This window comes from Penaeus monodon, chromosome 14 (assembly GCF_015228065.2).
Source record: "Penaeus monodon isolate SGIC_2016 chromosome 14, NSTDA_Pmon_1, whole genome shotgun sequence".
NCBI lineage: Eukaryota > Metazoa > Arthropoda > Malacostraca > Decapoda > Penaeidae > Penaeus > Penaeus monodon.
In genome coordinates, this window is record NC_051399.1 from 17,448,811 (window position 1) to 17,469,240 (window position 20,430).

The following is a 20,430-nucleotide window of genomic DNA, read 5'->3' on the forward strand; positions in this document are numbered from 1 at the left end:
TGTTTTGTGTGTGTGTGTGTATGGGTGTCTATAGACACACACTCACACACACACACACACATATGTGAAATATATATGTATATATTATTTTATATATTATATTATATATAATATATATATAATATATATATAAACACACACCATATTTAGAAATATATGTAATAACATACACAGCACACACACAACACAACACACAAAACACACACACACACACACCCACACACACACACACACACACACACACACACACACACACACAACACAAACCCCCATCCCAAACACACATACATACATAAACACACACACACACACACAACACACACACACACACACACACACACACACAATATATATATATATATATATATATATATATATATATATATATATATATATATATATATATATGTATGTATGTATGTGTGTATGTAGATCCACACACACATATATATGTATGTATATAGACAAACACATACACGCACACACACACACACATATGCCACACACACGCACAGATACAAACACATATGTGTGTAAGTGCCGGAATGATGGGCCCTACAAGAGTATGGTAGGTGCGAGCTTAGGGTGTAAGGTAGACGACCAAGATATCTTGACTCCTTTATTATATAGTATGATGGAGTACGGCTGCGTCGTGGAGCTGGGTGTTGCTCCTTGGCTCCCCGCAGGGAGTCTGCCTATCATCTCCTACAGTGGTCTAAAGATGGGCATAGATCACGTGCTTAACATATAACAATCATCGGTGATGAAAGGTAGTGTTACAACAATGCATAGCTCTGGAAGGGGATATACAATATAACATTGGAATGTCTTTTGTGGCAACGAAAGACGAATAAACATGTAAAGCAATGGCCATACTTATATGTATGTGTGTGTGTGAGAATATAGGCATGTGACAATACATAAAATTATACAAGTCATGTAGAATATAACAACAGATAAACAGAATAACATTGGCATACATATTTCAGTAACATCACATATATAAAGCTGGGTTACATAACCTCGCTCCTCGGAGCAGCTGTACTCCATCTTACTATATAATTAAAGGAGTCAACCTTACACCTTAAGCTCGCCACCTACCATACTCTTGTAGGGCCCATCACTACGGCACTTACAATGTGTCTATGTGTGTGTGTGGATATGTATATATATATATATATATATATATATATATATATATATATATAATAATAATATATATATGTATATATAGGTACACACACTGTACACTGGAGCAATCAGCGTAGCAGACGGAGCCAGTGACCTCACCTCGCTCCCCCCCATGCTTCCTGCAGCTGCTGCTATCGCTCCTCCAGCTGGAACGGTCACTACTTATACCGAGAATGACCTAGGCCTCGGGGAGTTCGTGTTAAGCTACCACCGCACTAAGGTCAGCCCTCGCCTCCCTCCGTGCGGGCTGACCGTGACCTCCGCGCGGCCCGATTACCCCTTTAGACAAGTTGTAGTGTCATCGTAGCGTGTGTTCACCCCTTTACGTGTGTTTTGCGTCCCTGTCAGCCACTGTACTAGAGTACGCATAGCCTTGTACAAACTGGTGGCAGTGAGGGCCGTTGCATCCTTTTGGCATGCAACACGGACACACTACCCCCGAAGAAAAATCCGCTCGACCGCTAAAAGACATGTCGAAAAACAAAAAAAACATGTAAGTACACGTTTGGGCCCCCTTTCTTATTTCTTTTCTCTTCCTTCTCCCATACATGTTTTTTTGTTGGGTTAAAAGGTGCTAATGACAGCAAATGGCACGTTGTCACACTATTCCTTCACCTCAGATCACATTTCCGTGTGATCGAGTATGCAATCAATAAACATGAATATCGTTCGTTAGTTAAGTAATTAATTATTTTCTCTCGTTTTTAGAGATTTATATTGTTTCATCTGCAACGAATTTAACGCGTTCGTGATTTTATCCTATCACGAATATCATTTCATTTTTCCTCCCCCTCGCCCCGACCTGACCATACCTTTTCTTTCGCTTGCGGTCACTTTGGATTAGAAAAAGGTTATTTTCCTGTCTTGACCTGACCTCACTTTCTCTTTTCCCGGTCGGTGGCGACATGGGAAGGATCAAATTGACACTTATATATATATATATATATATATATATATATATATATATATATATATATATATATATATATATATATATATACAGGTTTCCCTGTATTTTGGTTGTTATTTTTGTTGACGCCTTGGGAATTAACCATAGCATTGTTACATTGCTTTGGTGACACGTTCTATCGGCGCTAGAACGAAGCATGTATACGCAATTTCATTACATTCATTATTTTGAATATAGCGTAGGATCTTCCCCCATATCATAGTGCACAGAATTGCCCGATATTGCCCCGGGGATGCGTAAACGCCTAATAGATCTGCACTCCGTCGTTCGAAAGTAGGTACAATAAACCGAAGTTATTCGTTCGGCACCTTTTGAGTCGGTGTGACCCGCGGTTATGTCCATTAATTAATGTAGGACTAGGGTTTAAGCTAGAATCATTATTCGCTTATTAATCACACCTTTCTCACCCTCCTCAAGTCACTTGCATGTTTTGGGTACACCCCAAGCGTTTGTGTGATTCGTGAAAATTTATATATCCTTAGGGAATTTTGCGAGCGCCCATCACAGATACGCAGAAGAGAGCAGGTTTATTATATTACTGGCCCGAGTCGCTTCAGTCATATACGGCATTTGGGTATAAGATCCCCCCGTCAATGAATTTATTGGAGTCTAACATGCAAGCTAGTTCATATTTCTGACCCTGAGAAGATTTGCTTGATAAAAAGTTGGCGAATATTTTTTTATGTCACCATTCATTCATGCATACATTCTGTCGCATATCATTATATGTTGAATTCAATGTGGTAGTTGAAATAATCTTAAATAGCTAGCATTGCTAATTTACTTCAGTTTTGTTATAGTGAACGTTAATATTTGTGTTTGTGATTCATTCTCTGTGTGAGGTCACTCTCGCTTTCCCTCTCATTAATGCTAGCTGTCACTCACACACGCATACACACACACCTTCACCTCACTCATACATGCAGGACAAAAGACACTGACCCTTTTCATTAATGTCTTAGTGCCGGCGTAAAGATTTATTATGTATCTCTTTAGCCTGCAATTTTGTCCGTCGTGACGAGTGGTTCGTACATGTACAAGTTACATCTATTTCTTCTCTGTGTTACGACTGTGGTTCAAGTAAATCCTCGCGGATTGCCAAGGTCGTATCCCTTATTTACTCTCATATCTATCAGAGACGGTTGGTAGTTCAAGCCAGGTCTACGCGGACCGGTACTAACGTCTCCCTCTTCTATTTTCTTCTTTATCTTTGTGAAAGTAAAACACAAAATAAAAAAAAAGACGAAAATAATTTAAAAACCGACATTAAAAAGGTCACCCTTGAGGCAAACCTAAGACGCCTCGAGGGCGAGGCGTGAGTAGGTGGCCGAGCAATGTACAGTGGAGCGATCAGTGTAGCAGACGGAGCCAGTGACCTCACCTCGCTCCCCCCCATGCTTCCTGCAGCTGCTGCTATCGCTCCTCCAGCTGGAACGGTCACTACTTATACCGAGAATGACCTAGTCCTCGGGGAGTTCGTCGCCAGCGACCAGCTAAGGTCAGCTCCGCCCTCTCCATCCGGGCAGCTGGCTGCGACCCGCGTAGCGCCTTACCCATAACTAGACATGTCTCGTGTGTCTTTATACTGCGTGGTATCAACTCTCAGAAATAAAGAGTCAAGCCGAATACCAGTATCAATACCCCTGCAAGCCAATGTAATTGGGTTCTATACCCGTTATACACACACACACACACACACACACATATATATATATGTATATGTGTGTGTGTGGTGGGGTGTGGTGAGTGTGTTTGTGCATATATGTTATATGTGTGTGTATGTATATATATATATATATATATATATATATATATATATATATATATATATATATATATATGTATATATATACATACATATATATATATATGTGTGTGTGTGTTGTGTGTGTGTGTGTGTGTGTGTGTGTGTGTGTGTGTGTGTGTGTGTGTGTGTGTGTGTGTGTGTGTGTATGTATGTATATATGTTTGTGTGTGTGTGTGTTAGTATAAATATATATATTATATATATATATATATATATATATATATATATATATATATATATATATATATATAGGCATATATAGGCATATATATATATGTATATTTATACGCATGTATGTATGTATATTTGTATATCATGTACATACATACACATATATACACATATATAGCTACACACAAACACACACACACACACATATATATATGTATATATGTATATATATATATATATATATATATATATATATATATATATATATATTATATATATGAACTATATATACTATATACATATATACATATATATATATATATATATATATAATATATATATATATATATATATATATCAATGTGAACTAGCTGGCTACAAGATGTCTGTCGGCCCCCTTGGCTCGGGAGCTGATCCCAGCAGCGAGAACAGCCTCCTTGTTTGGGACTTTGCTAGGTCCCTGAGATTGACGATTTCTAGCTCCTGGTATCACCGCTCCAACCCGCATCGCTGGACGGTACTGTGGCCAAGGAAATAGACCACATTCGTGTTAGCGCTCGATGGAGGATCCTCCAGAATTGCAGGGTTTACCGGAGTGCTGAGTTCTGTGGCACTGACCATAGGCTATTATGGGTCCACTTCAAAACTCCTTGGCGTTCCAGTGGCCACTCTAAGGTGTTTCACTTGGACAGACTGAGGGAAGATGAGTGTGCCAGTGGGTTCGCCACGGTAGTCTCTGATTGATTCACAGAACTTGAAAACCTGACGGACCCAGTTGTTCTGAGGGAGTTCTTCAAGCGCGAAACACTCGAAGCAGTGCAGGAGTCCATTGGCATATGTCCGAGGGCAAGGCAGAATTTCATCTCCTTGGAGACATTGGAGGCCACTGAAGTAGTGGTCGAATGCCTTGGCGTTCAGGACTTGCGTCGCTCTTCAGTGTATAGGGTACTGATGAGAAGAGACAAGGAACAGTATATCAGGAATCTTGCTGAGGAGGTTGAAGGCCATTTCTTGGTAAACGACTTTCGCCCTGTCTACCAAGCTCTGAGAAAACTGAACTCTAAGCCCTCCTCACAGATGACTGCAGTCCGCTCAGTGCATGGACAGATCATCTCAAATCCTGTTGGGGTTCGTGAACGTTAGCTTGGATGCAAGTGGTATCAAATACCTGTGCAGGACCCACCCTTCCTATCCATCAGAGGTTAGGATAGTGATTTCTAAGCTGAAAGGGTGTGAAAGCCGCAGGAATATGTGATATTCCTCCTGAACTGCTAAGGCTAGGGGTGAACCTATGGACATTCTTGACTGCCATCTGGTACCATTCCCCCTGACCTAAAAGGGATGGTGATCCCTCTATGGATGGGATTGTAGAAAACTACTATGACATTATGCTGCCCAGTATACCAGGCAAGGTTTTGCCCCACATTCTACTAAAATGGATCCACAACCACCTACTAAGGCACCAGAGACAGAAGCATTTTTGGATTCACTCCTTGGCAAGTCCACAATATACCATATCCTAGCACTTTGAGTAATAGTGGAATACCATTGAGAGTTCGGCTGTGGGTGCTTGCAGCCTACGTTGATCTCAAGAAGGCATTTGACTCGGTGCATCGAGAATCGCTTAGGAGATTCTGAGACTCAGGGGAATTCTAAACAGGGGTTATTGGCCTATTAGCAAATCTATATACTGGTACTAAAAGCTGAAAAGTGTGGTGGGAGCCTGTCAAACATCTTCCCTGTTAATTCAGGCTGTGTCCTTGCACCAACACTTTTCAACACCTGAATAGACTCGACATTGGGTAGAGCTGCTATCCAAAGTCAGTCAACACTGGGCAATATCAAGGTTCAGACCTTGACTTTGTCAATGATGTTGCATCCTATCTGAGGCTCGGGAAAATCACTGGTGTGGCTCTTGATGCATTTAGCAATGTGGCAAAGCCTTTTGCCTAGAGGTCTCCTGGCCATGACCAAAATTCAGGACTTTGGGGGGCCCGTTAGGGGAACCCGTTCAGTCGACCCATGCTTGTGGTAGGACATTAAAGTCACAGAGAGCTTTGCAAAACCTTAGGAGTATAGTCCATATCTCTTTGGGGTGTCCCGACCCAAAAAGTCATAGATGGATTGATCTGGCAGCGGAGCCATGAACTCGATAAACAAGAGTATTTGGAGATGTCGGTACCTATGCAGAAGGACCAAGCTACGCATCTTCAAGGTCTTGATACTGCTAGTTTGGGTTTGTGGAAGCGAAACCTGGACGCTATCTAGTGCTTTTTGTAACAAGTCTCTTCGCCGGTTCATGAGGTCAGTTGGCAGGACCATGTGTCCAACGATAGCTACACCATGAGACTGGCATGGGACGTGTTGCTTGCATAATCCGGTTCACCAACTCAGGCTATTATGGCAACCTAGCTCGTTTCCCTATGAGATGAACCTGCCCATCAGGTGGTCTCTCTTTAAGACAATCCTGGGTGGAGGAGGCCCATGGGACGACCTAGGAACTTGCCATGAGGGACCCTCGTGCTGGAAGTGAAGAGTGGATGCAGCTATGCGCCACCGTCGGCGTTAGCCCCTTGGGTAATATATATATATATATATATATATTATATATAATATAATATATATATATATATATATAAATTTTATATATATACGTATATATATATATATATATATATAATAATATATTTTATATATATTATATATATATATATATATAAAATATATATTTTATATATATATATGTGGGGTGTGTTTTGTGTGTGTGTGTATGTGTATATGCGCATTTAGATGTATATATGTATACAAACACACACACACCACACAACCCACACACAACACCAACCCCACACACACACACACACACATATATATTATATATATATATATATATATATATATATATATATATATATATACTATATATACACGTATATATAAAGAGAGAGAAATATATTTATATTCATATATATATATATATATATATATATAGTATTATATAATATATATATATATATCATATATCTGTGTGTTGTTGTGTGTGTGTGTGTTGTGTGTGTGTGGTGGTGTGTACATGAGTGTGAGTGTGAGTGTGTGTGTTGCGTGTGCGCACGTGTGTGTGTGTATGTGTGTGTGTGCGTGGGGTGTGGATAGGATATATATATGTTATATATATATATATATATATATATTTTATAATATATATAATAATATATATATTTTATAAAATACACACCCCCACACAACACGCACACACTACATATATAGGGTATATATAAATATATGAAATATATATACCATATATATATATGTATAATATATATACATATATACATGTACATATAATATAATAATATATATATATATATATATATATATATATATATATATATATATAAAATATATATATATATATACATATATATAATATATATATATATAATATATATATTATATATATAATATATATACATACACACAATATTTTTTTTATGTATTATATTTATAATTTTATATATGCACACACACCCCACACACACACAACACACACCACACACACACACACACACACCACACACACACACACACACACACACAAAACACACACATACTATATATAAATATATACTTATATACAAATTTTATTATATATATATATATATATATATAATATATGCATATATACATATATATAAATATATAAATATATATATACAGATATATAAGTATATAAATATATGCACCTATATACATATATATATATATATTATATATATATATATATATATATAGATATATATATATATTTTATATGTATATATACATATATATATATATATATATATATTTATTATATATATATTATATGTGGTGTGTGTGTGTGTGTGTGTGGTTTTGGTGTGTGGATGTGGATATATATATATATATATAATATTTATATATATAATATGTGTATATATATATATTATATATAAAATTTTATATAAAATTTATATATATATATATATATATATATACAGATGATAGATAGATAGATATAGACATTTTTGGCTTGGTTTGCTGCCCAAGCGCAGGCCTCTATCCAGATTGTCCCCTCGCAAAGAGACAGCCTGATGGGCAGGTTCATTTTACTGGGAACGAGCTTAGGTGGTGGTTCGCGTTATTATGCAGTAAAAGGTCACCATGCAGTCTCATGGTGTATCTGTCCGCTTGACAGCATGGTCTGCCAACTGTACCGCATGACCCGTTGTAGGACTTGTTACAAAAAGCATCAATAGATGAGAACTCCAGGCACTTTAAAAAAAAAGAAGGGGGCGTCTAGGTTTTGTTTCCATAGAGCAAAACTTGCAGAAACAAGGCCTTGAAGACACGTAACTTGATCCTTCTGCATAGGTACCGATATTTCCATATGCTCTTGTTGATCGTGTTCATGGATCCTGCTGCTAGACTAATCCATCTACAGCCTAGAGACATGGACTACGCTACCAAGGTATGTAAAACTACCTGTGACTTCAGTGTCCTCACTGCAAACATTTTCGACTGAACTCCTAACAGGCTCCCATAGTCCTGAAACTTATTCTTGGTCCAGGAGACCTCTAGGCCAAAGGTCTTGTCTCATTGCTGTATTGCGCCTACTCCTCTCTACGGTCAAAGCCACTATTTCCCTTTCTACTGGGAAATCCACTCGGGCCTTTATCTAGAGGGGGCACTAATTAATTAACGTAAAGTGTGAGCTCTCCTGTATCATTACCTTGAGTCTACTCTTGATGAACCCACACTATAAAATCAGTAATCAAAAGAGTGGTTACTGAGATCTAATTTCAGTCCTTAAAGGTAACTGAGAGAAGGGTAATAATTCAACAATTGATAATCTTACACTTCTGATATAATGAATAATAAATCATTAACTTGTGGCAACTAATACCTTGTTGACACAGATGTCCCACTACTCCCACTAATGTGTGTATTATAAACTGGGTCGCCTTCTCTTATGTCTTCCTTCTTGAATCCTTTGTTTGTACAGATTTTTCTCAAATTTCTTCATTTCTTCACTGGTATCAATTCAAAAGATTCCTAAGGACGACAGCTGCTTTACATCTGGTCCATCTCTCCAAAGACATCTCATGAAGCAAACAAACAACAAAACAGAAAAAAAAACATTCCTAAAAAAATATAATAATAATAAATAATTGTTCTATTTTAGGAATAATAAAACAATAACAATCAATATAATTGATTTCTTTGTAGGAACAAATCGACTTTTGACAAACAAACAAATGTGTATATTCATGCCATTATATACATCTGAGTATTTTTATATTTTGCATTATATTATTTTCTATGAAACCCTCATTTTAGCATAGATAGGCATATTCTATTATAAATTTCAATAACACTTGCCTCCTTGAAATTGTTTTAAATCCTCATAATACAGAGAAACATCTGAAATGGATCCAAATGCACGTGTCCAGCCACTAGCTGCTTTCGGGCATTTACAGGCACTTGTTTCGGTTTCTCTTGCTTTCTCTCTGGTTATAGGCTATAAATATCAGGCTTAACATTGTATATTCTAACATTGTTACATCTACTCAGGTCACATATATTACCAAGCATATGGTTCGTCTTACCCATACATGCCATAAGTAACCGGGAACTTGAATCTCCTCTCCAGTCAAATAATACATATTGGTTTCTTCATTAAAATATCTATTATAGTGAAGTAACAGTGAAATATAACTGCGTACCCTTTAATTAAAGAGAACGCATTGTGGGGGAAACAAAGAAAACAAATTTGTATGGTAAACTCGCATATTTTACAGTTTCCTTATCTTGTAATAATATAAACATATATTGCACCTGATACAAAAATAGTAAAGTAAAGTATTATCTTTCTAAGAAAATAAAATAAGTAAATAAGTAAAATAAGTACTAATTGTCTTATACAGCTAAAGACTAATTAAATGAGGTATACATAAGTAACAAATGAGGTATACAAAGGGTGGTCACAGACGAATTTTTGGGTCATTCTTACTTCGTGTTCTAGTGTGCTTACACGCATTGGGGTTAGTGGATACCCCAAAAAAACAAAAAAAAAATTCGTCGAACCAAGTAATAGGAACAAAAGTTATCACATTCATCAAGTATACTACCTTATCAAGATCACATTTCTAGTTATCAGTCAACATCAATATTAACAATACAAATGTCTTGTCCGCTCCTTTTCTGCGGTATTCAGAATTGTTACACATTGTCGGGCTCGAGGAGGGTAGACATATCACTAAATCTAGTGATATGTCTACCCTCCTATGTCTACATAGTACCATGCAAATTTTGTATCGTACTATCAGACAATACTGGGTCACTCTACCAAAATACAGCACCACACAAAATAACAATATGACTGATACCTACTAACTTGTCTTTAAACATTCCTGTTGGTTCTGTAGTTAACCTATTAACATTACAATCATGCCTATATTATACAACTTAATCTTCAAATCTCTTGGGTTGTCATCTAACTCTTACATCTGTAAGTATTCTATTCTCTTCATCTGCATTGAGATACTTCTCTTCAATTTTTTTCTAGTATCTCTTCCCTATCAATAAAAACTTTCAACTTTTTCTGCAGCTCCATCCATCAAATACATTCCTCCAGTTTATTAGGCACGTCCTCCATCTACCACATTAGTAACTTTAAATAGTCCCTTTCTATTTCCTATTTAATTTAGCAGCAGTGTTAGGTTATTTGTTTTCCCCAACATAGACCCCATCTACAATCTCCAACTGCTAATGGTTTTGTGCTTTCCTACTGCGCATTGGCCTTTTGTAAGTAATCTCTAATTGTTATATTCCCAAGTTTCCTTTCAGCAAGTTGTCACATCTGCACCACACTTCCTTAAGGGTGAATTCCCTAAGAATGGTGTGCAGCTTCTTCAGCACACTTTTCAGTTTCGAAATGTGACTGGGCCATGTATTTGGGTGTTCTTTGACTCAAAATGGAAGTACTAACTTAAGATCCTTGGGCTCTTTCTACTCACTGAGTTACCTCGAGGAGGGTATGGTATAAAAAAAAAAATCCTTGTTTTTTTTCCTGCTTTCCTTACAGAACTCTCCTAAATTCTGATCCCGTAAACTCTCCTCCATTATCTGAAATCACTAAAACGAGGAGTTTCCGTGACCTACAGATATCTTTTTTTGCATTCAGCGGCAACTGCTGTTGTACTTTTTTATTTCTTAAAGGATAAATTCTCCGAAACCTAGAGAAAGTGGTCAATGACGGTAATACATATCTAAACCCTACCCTACTGCCATGCAAATCATTAGATTCTATGGTACCTATGAACCATTATCCTCTATTGTTGGTAAATCTCTCTACTAGATGTATTATGGACCATGTCCGTTAAATTGTTGACAAGGTTTTACATGATTTTTATGTATTTCTTCACATCTTTCAAACAGAGTATGCCAATAGAAATGCTGTTTGCTTTTTGCAACCGTTTTTAAATGTTCTCCTAAATGTGAATCCTTATTTGCTATAGAACAGCCCTGGTATTAAATCCTTGGGACTACTAGGCAATATCTGATCTTACACCCATCTTCTTTCTCTTTCTTAAGAAGAAATGTGGTCGCTAATTTCAAAAGTGATAAAATGGTTCGATTGCCTGGAATTCGCTTTGGTATAGTACCTCCTTCTAGAAACTATCAATTTAGTCCATATTTTATCATCCCTTTGGGCTTGTTTGATTTTCTCGACTGTCAGCCCTAAGAACCTAATATCATTACTTGGTTGTAGTGTTTCCTCACCGATTGGTGATAGCTCCTATAGGCCTACTAAGAGTGTCTGGTACAGTATGTTTCGTGCCCTTCTTGTACTTTTATTTTATAAATGTAGTCCCTCATTTCTAAAATATATCTAGACATTCTAGGACAAGCCGCTCTCTTCTTAAACACAGTGGTTAATGGCTAATGGTCTGTAACTAAACCTTTCTGGTGAAAAGCTTACACCAAAGATAATGGTTGAAAAACCTACTGGTTTGATGATAGCCATTGCTTCTTTATCAGTGACTGAGTACTTTTTCTTTGAATAGTATCCTATAGGTCTTAAATCATCTTTTTCTTTCTGCATTAATACTCCACCAACGTGTGTATCACTAGCATCTGTATGTAGTTCAAATTCTTTAGTTTGGTCAGCTTTAACTAAGACTGGGGCACTTACTAACTTATCTTTCAGTGTTACAAAAGCATTATTACAGGCCTCATTCCACTCAAATCTTACATCTTTCCTGGTCAGACTAGTTAAAGGTTCAGCTATTAGGGCAAAATTTGGCATATGCTTCCGATAAAAATTACACATGCCAATGAATCTTCTTACTTGTTTAACACTTTGGGGAGGAGGCATCTTGTTAATTGCTTCCCGATTTTTTTTTATTTGGTTTAATTCCTTTCTCTGATATGATATGTACCAAGAACTTAACTTCCTTTTTGCCAAAATCACATTTGGATAAATTTACTTTCATTCCCATCCGTTCTAACCTTTGGAATGTTTCTCGTAATCTTTCCAGCATTTGTTGGTAAGAGTCTGCCCAGAGAACTACATCATCTAAATAATTTCTGCACCAGCCCTTCTTAATTAAAGGACTTAATACTTGACAATCCAAATGGCGGATGCTTAAATCTGTATAAATTTAATCCATCTGAAAAAGAAGTTAAATCTTTAAAAGATTCATCGAGGGCCACTTGAAAATAAGCATCTTTCATGTCTAAAGTGCAGTACAATTTTCTTCCAGCACTCTCTTCTACTAGCTCCGCTAATCTAGGGAGAGGCTGTACATCCATCTTTATTTTCTTATTGATTCGTATCAATCTTTCTAATCTGACTGATGTTGTTTACCATAGTGTTTCTGTTTGGGTCTGGTTTCTGATCTCCAGTTATTTCCTTCTTTTTAACATGATTTCGTAGCTGCTGCAGTAATTGCTATTCATTGGTTGGGTCCTCATTATTTGGTGTCCTTGTATTAGTCTTCCCAGGGCATCCAGAATGACCCTTCCTTTTCCCCTCTGCTAGGCAGACAAAACAACTCCTGGCAGCAGGTTTCCGTGGACATTTGCTATGAATATGTCTACTTCCATTCTGACACCAACCACACGGATAACTTGCAACTATATCCTTGGGTTTGACTGTATCTTTGACTTTTACTTTGTTCACCTGCGAACGCAAGAGCCTATGTTCCTTTTCTAACTCGGTCAAAAATGCTTCTCCTATTCCATTACAAGCACAGAATTTTAACCTAGACTTGATTATTTCTGGCAAATCTACCATCATAACCAACTTCCACATTTCTTACTCTTTAGGTGTCAGTTCCTGAGGAAATGCTCTAGGTATGATCCTAAACCTAGCCCGAAAATTATTCACAAACTCCCCAGGGTCTTCATCCAGTGAGTAACTTCTACTACATAATTCTCTGTAGGCTTCCATTGCATTTTGAGGCCCACTAAACTGACCATTTAAAATCTTTTCTATGTCTCCAAATTTTCCACCATCTGGGAGGTTTTCTAATTCACCATTTACAAAGATTCGCAGATCTCTTTCCATTCTATTTAAGGCAATGTGGTTACAAAGTACATCATCTTCACCTCCTAACTGTTTTACCTGTCTTACAAAAATCTTAATATTACCAAGGGCCTCAATTCCATGCAAATATTTCATACTCAACTTTTCAGTATCCTTATTGTACTGTGTAACTAGTGGAATGTTCTGAGAAGGCTGAGCAATGTTGGTTTGATGCACAGTTCTCTCATGTCTGGCAGGAGTAGAAAAGAGTGGATCTGATTCTAAACGAGAACCTATCCTCAAAGTAGTTGTTTCTGATAGTAATTTTGGATACTTCTCTTCCAACTCTTCTCTTTTACTCTTTTCCTTATCTCTTTCATCTTTTAGTTCTGCCATAAAAGCATACACTTTGTTTAGACTTAAGTTTAATTCAGTCACTTCATTCTGCAAGGCATGCATTTCTGCCACAGTATCTTCCTTCTCATCTACACCTGTTTCATCTGTATGCAGATTCTCAGAACTCATTTTGACAAAACAGCTTAACTTAAAGAATTTCAAACAATGTTATCTAATATCTCTTCTCTCTGTACATTAAATAACATTATTTGAAATTCTTTAAGTTAAGTTGTTTTCTCAAAATAGATAGGGAAGAGATACTAGAAAAAATTGAAGAGAAGTATCTCAATGCAGATGAAGAGAATAGAATACTTACAGATGTAAGAGTTAGACAACAACCCATAAGATTTGAAGATTATGTCGTATAATATAACATTATTTGTAATGTTAATAGGTTAACTACAGAACCAACAGGAATGTTTAAAGACAAGTTAGTAGGTATCAGTTGTATTGTTATTTTGTGTGGTGCTAATATTGGTGCTATAATATTAAGCCGCCGATGTGAAATTAGTTATACTACCAGATTGTGATATTTAGAATGAAGATTTTGATGAAACCTATGCCTTGGCTAGGATAGGATGTGACTTTGATGAATCCTAGCTTAGAGTTAGTAGAATAACTGTTAGGATTGATGATGATTGTTGTTCCTTATAAATGGGCAATTAGGACACCAGGATATAGTAGATTAAGGATATTCTTTATGAATGTTGTCTGACTTTATATTGTTCACTTGTATACTATAGATTTAGATATATTCGACTTCTGCAGAACAGATTACTAGGAACTTAGGCTAAGGGGTTGTAAGAATAAGCGTCTACCTAAGGGTCCCCACTCAGTTGGATATAGCTAAATGTGAACCCAGTTGAGCATTGGGCTAGAGTATTTAATACTTCATGATGCAACCGGTGTAAGGTTAGAAACAATTAACATATCCTCTGATTCTCTATAGGGCTGGGGAAGTTGATGTGATTTCCTGCAACAGATAGGGCCTGGTCTTTACATTGCCACTAGTGATTCCAGAGACTCTGACAGGATAGCAACATCGTCGGATGTTGATACCGTACCCCCTCCTCCTCCCGCCGCACCGCCCCTCCTCCCGCACCCCCGCCTACTCCCACACCCCTTCCTTCCTCCCACACCCCTTCCTTCCTCCTCCTGCGACCCTTCTTTCTCCCGCACTCCCTCCTCCTCCCACACTCCTTCCTTACTCCTCCTGCACCTCTTTTTCCTCCCACATCCCCTCGTCCTCTCACACTCCGCCTTTCTCCTGCACTCCCTCCTCCCGCACCCCCTCCTCCTCTTCCTCCCGCACCTCCACCTCCTCCCGCACCCCCTCCTCCTCTCGCACTCCCTCCTCTTCCTCTCCTGTCCTCCTAACCATGACCCAACATGGCCTAACACCGTCCAAACACCTCAACTCTTCGATTTCTCAACATTAATTTCTGCATTATATCCAAAAAGACCCAACTTCTGCACACTATTGACACATACGACCCGGACATCATAAGAGGCACAGAGGCCCCTTACAGTAAGACAGTCATACGTAGAGACAGATCGACTGACATACAGAGAGGTGGCAGTGCACATTGCCATCAAACCAAACTTAACTGTTTAACATAGGCCTGACCCTGATACAGACTGTGAGAATACATGGATCCAGATTTTTAACTGCAAATCACTTTTGCTAGCTGCTCTCTACAGACCCTCATCTTCCAACTAAGAAAACTGACAGAACCTTCATACATCTATCACTCGCATCCCTCCAGACAAGCACATTTGGACTACAGGTGAATTCAACCTCTCTGACATCGACTGGACCACTATATCCCCATTTGACCCCAATGATCCTGACGTCTCAAACCCCGTTAGCCAGTTACACGACATCTTCACTAACATCATAAATACATTCTTACTCTCACAACTAGTGCTCAAAATAACGCGAACCCAAGTCCCACTAGCAACAGAGACCCTTCAACCACTGGCCACATGCTAGATCTATTACAAACCACACACTCTACATAACAAACACCAAGATTGTTCCATGACTAAGTGACCACGAACATCGTTCTTTTTTACGTATACCTCCGACCGACCAGACAGAAACGCAAACATGGAACTATCTTGCTCTTCTCTAGAGCCGACACACAATCACTCTCTTATTATAACTCTTCTTCCCTTCCTCTCCCTCATTTCACCCTCTTTCCTTTCCCATGCTCACTCCCTTCTCCCGTACCCCCTTCTCCAAATTGTTATAAGGGACATGTCGACTTACAGAGACAACTTCCTATCTTTTAAGTCCTTGATGAAAACTGGAATAGCCTGAAACACTTCATACAAACTTCCAACAACAATCACATACCACAAAAAACATACACTCCCCTGGTTCACCAGAAGTCTATGCAGGCAACATCGAAGACGCTCCCAGTCATACAGCACACTAGAGAATTGGGTCACCTTTAAATTACAAAAAAAAAGTAAATGAATAATAAATAAAAAAATAAATAAAGAAAGAAGGTCGAATGTGACACATCAGTAAATATCTCACAGGCAACGTAAGAAACAACCCTAGATACTTTAAGTTCTTCAAGATGTGCAAACAGAGCGCAACTACTATATTTCCTCAGTTTCCTTCTGTCTTCACACAAGAAAATTATACCGAACATGCCAAACAGCTTCCACCCACCCATCCTGATTCATGAGAATCTCATCTCAGTCTTATTCATCACGATATTTCCAGACTCCTACCCAGAAGCGACGTTAAACAGGTGCACGCTATTCTACTACACTTCGCCAAATCCTTTGACAAAGTCTACCACAAAAGACGGAATCACTGGATAAACGCACTCTCCTTGACGGTATTGTATCTATTTGTGTCCCTGTCTCTTCTATTGTTCCCCAGGGCACCGTCTTAGGTCCTCTCCTTTTCCTACTCTACATAAATGAACTCCAATTATCCATCTTTAATTCTACTTTTTGCTGACGGCAACCTCATCTATCAATCATTTAAGACACCTGACGACTATAAACTCCTCCAGACTGACCTAGACTCCCTCGAGCAATGGGAAGCCACATGGCAAAAAACTTTCTGTAAAATATGAAATTTCTGTAAAATATGAAAACTATCAGCAAAACAACCCCAAATCAATTCTGCCAAAGAGTGCCAAAAGAAAGATTAGTACAGGCAAAAGCATAAACTTACACATATGCATACAACTCCCACACATCTTTGTGCCTTGGAAAAAACCGTGTGATGCCCAAAACTTATAACCTGGAAAACAAAAAAATCATAACTTAAAACAGGATTTTCAAAAACAGACACTAATTCAAATACAAGTAAAAATACAAAACCATTTAAAACTCTGTAGACCAAACAACGGATAAAAGGGCGAGACGCCATGGCTCTCCAGGCTCATCCCAGTGTAGCAGCACGACCCCGCAACCTGGAGTTCAGCATAGTTACCCAGGTTGGGTCACACAGGTCCACAGCCATGTCCGCGCTCATTGGACAGCGGGCTCCCCTCGTTCCTTGCGCGCTTACACAGCGCTAGTGTATTTAAGCCACAGAGCCGAAAAACGAGATCAGCATTCCCGATCCTCTAGCAGAGCAGACAACAGCAGCAGCACCACAAGGACTGCCCAGTCCTTAGCCGACCGGGGAGCCTGCCGGCTCCCCCGTTGATCTCCGACTTCACTACCAACACCCAGCCATACCTGTGGGCACTCACACCCACAACAAATTCTCCCCAAAGAGATAAGACACCAGTAACTTCGAATAGAAGATGGGCAACCATCTATCTTCTATACCAGTCTCCGCATTCTAGGGGAAGCGAGTTATCATCAGCAACGTCATCAGTAAATTGCAAACGTCTATAAAATTCCCATATTCAATTCACTCACAAGTTATACAGCACACCATACTAATCACACTACACATCAAAATGAAGTTTAACACACACATACACAGCATACAACATAAAGCTAACAGGACACTGGAGTATTTTGCCGCAGTGTGAGACATACACACAGAGACAAATATTATTAAATTAGAAAAGATTAACACCTCAGCAGCCATGTTCATTATGAACAATTACACTAAAACCCTGACATCACAACACGTATAAAACAACTATACATGGACACCCTCACAATACACAGATAAACACACAGATTAACAACCACGTACAAAATCACAAACCATCAAATTTACATAAACAGACAAGATTAATTAAGTATACCACGCAAACACAACTAATACACACAACAACAAGAAATACGTAAAATATGACACTAATATAGATTCTTACAAACACTCATATTTTCCACACACCATTCGTGAATGGGACATGCTCCCACAACACATAAATATACTCAAACAAAGCAGACACATTTTACCGTTTTTCTCCCATCGTTCTTATCTTTCCCTTCATAAGATGAAAGTAAGCCTTTCCCACAAGATCAACATTACCTTAAATCCTATTAGTGTAAATGGTAGTGTGGCCAAAGTTTAAGGTATTCTGATTCGATGTGGTTGATACCGAGGTTGCCCTAAAAACACAGTTCCATCCTCAGTTTATTAAAAAGACAATCAATAAAAGACATATTTTCCCGGCACCTTTGATGTATAAGGACTGTACACTATGCGGTAATTTTACCCTTAAAGCCAGTACTTATCTGAAGAAAGCAGGACACGACAGCCAACGCCTGACGACCTCGTTCCGTCCCAAAATGCAGCGGGAATGAGTAAGAGGGAGAGAGAGAGGTTAAAGGTCCTACGCCCGCCCCTTTTATAGACTTTTAGGCCTGAGTTGTCATAGGCTCTTTACCAGCAATTCTGATTGTTAACAGAGGGAAAACCACACAAGTATGAGGACCATATAGGTATGGGAGACTAACATAATTATGAGAGTTTAGGTGCCGCATAAAACAACATAATCCGACGTAAGTGCGTCCGGGCGGCGACGTCATCCCGCATCGTAGGGCATCAGCGCGTCCGGAGCGGCGACGTCATCCCGCATCGTAGGGCATCCTCAGCGCGTCCGGGGCGGCGACGTCATCCCGCATCGTAGGGCATCACTACAACTTCCTCCAACGCCAACGTGTGAGCTCGCTCCGTCCGGCGGCAGGTATCCGTATGACCTCCGATCTCTCGTATACCTCCGAGTCCATCCAGTTCAAGGGAAGCTCCAGCTCAGCAGATGACATCACAGGGACACCCGATCGGAAGCGAGCGAACACACGGCCCACGCCCGAGCCGGTCCTCATGGCCTTCTGCTTCAGCCATCATATCAGTCGTCTCTCGGGGTTTAGGATGCGACGCCTCGATACCGTGCTCTGGCTGGGAACATAACTATCAGCAAAACAACCCCAAATCAATTCTGACAAAGAATGCCAAAAGAAAGATTAGTACAGGCAAAAGCATAAACTATCACATATATGCATACAACTCCCACACATCTTTGTGCCTTGGAAAAAACCGTATGTGATGCCCAAAACTTATAATCTAGGAAACAAAAAAATCATAACTTAAAATAGGATTTTCAAAAACAGACACTAATACAAATACAAGTAAAAATACAAAACCATTTAAAATTCTGTAGACCGAACAATGGATAAAAGGGCTCATCCCATTCTCCGCATTCTAGGGGAAGCGAGTTATCATCAGCAACGTCATCAGTAAATTGCAATTCTTGTTCAGGAACAAACTCCTTCAATTGATTGATGTGGCACTTCAGCTCGCGGTATGGCTCGTTCACTTCCTTGCACAAGTAAGACACTGGTCCGATTCTTTTCATATCCTCGCGGGACCGCGCCATCGGTCACCAAGGGCGCGACCTGGACCACGACGGTGCCCCGGTGGACTTTCACCCAGACAAGGACCCCGACATTAGGCTGAAAGTGCTTGCGGACGCGTTTGTTGTAGATGTGCGCCCAACCTTCTCGTGCACGACGCGAAGTTTCCACCGCCACCGACCTCGCCACCTGAAGACGTTCCTGAAACCTCTTCGCCGAATCGGCTGCAATCGTGACGTCGTTGGTGGGCCCGAGGGGGAAGTGGCCATGATGACCCGTCATGAGGTAGATCGGCTGTTCTCTGATGCTTCGATGAACCGAGGAGTTAAGCGCCAAACGAACCTGGGGAAGGTACTGATCCCAAGTGTCTGGTCGGCTCTCCGTCAGAGTTGCCAGAGCATCTTTTACCACTCTATTAGTTCTCTCAATCATGCCATTGGCTTGTGCATGGTACACCGTCGTAAATGACATCTTTGTCTGGATAATGCTGCATACTTGTTGGAATAGACAGTTACAAAATTCACTTCCATTATCCGTCTGTATAACACGTGGTGG